Below are 2663 nucleotides of genomic sequence, written 5' to 3' on the forward strand. Positions count from 1 at the left end.
TCTATCATTTTTTAATGCAAGTACAATGAAAAATCCAACTTTGGATACTACAACAAAGATACATTACACACCTAGGGCTATCCTATTGGTAACATCGAGCTAGATTTAAAACTATTTTTGAGCACTTAGTAAACTCATACTTCTTCATACTATCACCAATACATTGGATACACTAAAGTTGTATTTAAAAATTATTCTATTCAAGTGTTTATAATCTAATAGATTCATCATTCTTGGTATACCTCAAATAGAGACATTTCTTTCAAGAGTTAATGCACAATTTTACACAAATCCTCCATATATTCTTCAAGTTTTATGATGTTGGCTCATAGAGTTAATTTCTTCTCATCATTCTTGGTATACTTCAAATAGAGACATTTCTTTCAAGAGTTAATGCAATTGTATATGACTCCTTCATATATTCTTCAAGTTTTATGATGTTGGCTCCAAGGATCTCTCCATACTTATGAAAGATATTTTCTACTACCTTTTCTCCGAAATGATATGAAATTAAACCCTCTGTACCTGCTCTTATTTGTTTACAAAATAATTTTCCCTTCTCAATATCATCCAACTTACCTATACTACCACCACCACCACCACCAATGATAAATTCAAGTCTTACAATAGTAAAAGAGCCTTCTTTGTTCACTTCACTTCTTAATTCATCTTCAGATGGAGTGTAAACTGGAAGGTTGAAAGAATCTAATTTTTCTTCTTCTACAATTCCCTGTAATTTAAAAAAGTAAAAGTTGAAAATGAAATAATATTTCCAATTAAAAATAAATGTATACATGTATATATCCATTAAAATAAGAAAATCAAATAACAATATCAGATTTTGACAATCTATTAGTAATGTCATTAGTTTCTCAATTCGATTGTGTCTATTTTTAGCATTGGATGAAAATCCATGACCCATCATTCAATGTTTGTTTAACAAAGAAAGATATATGGAAAGTAATCACATTATAAAATTCAAATCTAAGTTACATAAACAATTGTGCCTTTTGATTCAAAAATAAATACATAAAATCTAGAAAAATCCAACTGATTCATTTTTTAATATTAATAAAATACATTTTAAAATGAAAATAGAAATTACTGTAATTTCAACTTCTCATGATTTTAACTTTTAAAAACAAACTTTAAATTTGACTTATTTAAAATAAAAATTGAACTTAAAGTCGTCCCCGACGATTCCATAAAACAAACCTGAGAGACCAAATCCTGAATGGCAAACCCTAAACATTCCCCGAGGAAGGCCGAGAAAGAGGGCTGCCTTCTGTCTGCACTTGGAATCACCAGAAACATCCGCCCTCCTTCCACCACTTCTTCCGCCCGTGCTCTCAAAAACCCATTGAAATCCTTTTGAAATTGTGCAAAGTACAGATCTCCAATTTCTGGAGGCCCCTTCTCTGACATGTGTATCCTTCCTCTGTTCCACCACTCGCTCTTCTTATCTTCTATCTCTGGCGGTATCTGTCCACACGAAATATGGTGAGTCTGTAAATGCATATAAAAGGATCAATTTTTTAAAGTTTATTTTACAGGATTTTCTATTATTAATCCCTCTCGTTCTAAGATCTGCTAATATCCCTTTGTTATTTAGAGAGAGGAAATTACCCGCGAGAGCCAGTGAAGGCTGCTGGAGGAATGGATGAAATGGATACTGCGGGAGGGGAAAAGCCGGTTGTGAAAGGAGCCAGGGACTCCCGCCGCCAGATAACATCCTTCCGCCGGCGGGGCAGCGAATATCAGTTTGAAAAGTGTATTGAAATCAGTAGATGGGAGGTCGTTGAAGAAGATCTGAAGCTCAGGAACCCTAATTCCTTTGTGGGTATATTTGTTTCGGATTTCTGATGTGATTATTTGAGTGGCGAGGAGTGCATTGGGCCCCGATGAACAGCCCAGATCTGCTATACAGAGTGTCTCGCAGTCAAATATGGCTTTCCAGGATCGAATGCTTTCTTCTCAGTAATGTGGTCTTCTGCATTGTAGACCATATCCAATTTGGGTGAGTCTTAGATAACGTCAGATAAAGAAGAAAAATGTGTAAGAAAATGGGTATCAAACCTGGAAGAATGTGGAATTTTGAGCATAGCTGGAGTCTCCATTGCCTGCATTCATGGAAAGGACTTTCTTCATCTTCTGTTTGGCTTTGAAAGGATGGTAAAAAACATGTGGCCGAACGCTAATTCCTCATCAGCAGATAGTTAATGGCTGACGAGATTGATAGATGATTTATTTTATATTTTCAAACTCTATTTTATGTTTTAAAGTCATTGAAGTAAGTAACAAATGTAATCAGATAGTGAAGCATGTGGACTTTTGGAACAAGTTTTGGTTTTTTTTTTCAACATTTTATCTTTTAATTAAGCAGTTGTTGTTTAGAATTTAAATATAGATCTGAGAAAAATTAAATAAGAACACCAACGGTTTCACCTCTTTTTTCAATATCTGCCTTCAAAGTGACCTGCTCGCTTACATTGATATTGACTGAAATACCAATATAATCTTATCCCAAACAACTTGTTCAAGCACACAAGAATATCTTAGATTTTTTAAAACCTATTCTTGATCCGGTTCTGTTAAATCCAACCACATAAGTAATATGATCCTCTGTCGCTAATCACGGTCTGTTTGCCACCCCTAAAGGAAGA

At 34.4% G+C, this 2663-nt stretch overlaps 1 pseudogene across 1 annotated transcript; it reads right to left on the reverse strand.

The window, feature by feature from the left end:
• Positions 1-280: 280 nt before the first annotated feature.
• Positions 281-2163, reverse strand: LOC149543076 (putative methyltransferase TCM_000168; annotated as a pseudogene). Its single transcript, XR_016355591.1, has 4 exons — positions 2077-2163; positions 1627-1990; positions 1216-1482; positions 281-730 (listed from the first exon to the last, which is right to left on the reverse strand). The product of XR_016355591.1 is annotated as a putative methyltransferase TCM_000168 (transcript).
• Between the last annotated feature and the right edge of the window lie 500 nt (positions 2164-2663).

The sequence above is a fragment of the Cupressus sempervirens genome, chromosome 8 (genome assembly GCF_028749045.1).
Source record: "Cupressus sempervirens isolate cs-2001-9-10 chromosome 8, ASM2874904v1, whole genome shotgun sequence".
Lineage (NCBI taxonomy): Eukaryota > Viridiplantae > Streptophyta > Pinopsida > Cupressales > Cupressaceae > Cupressus > Cupressus sempervirens.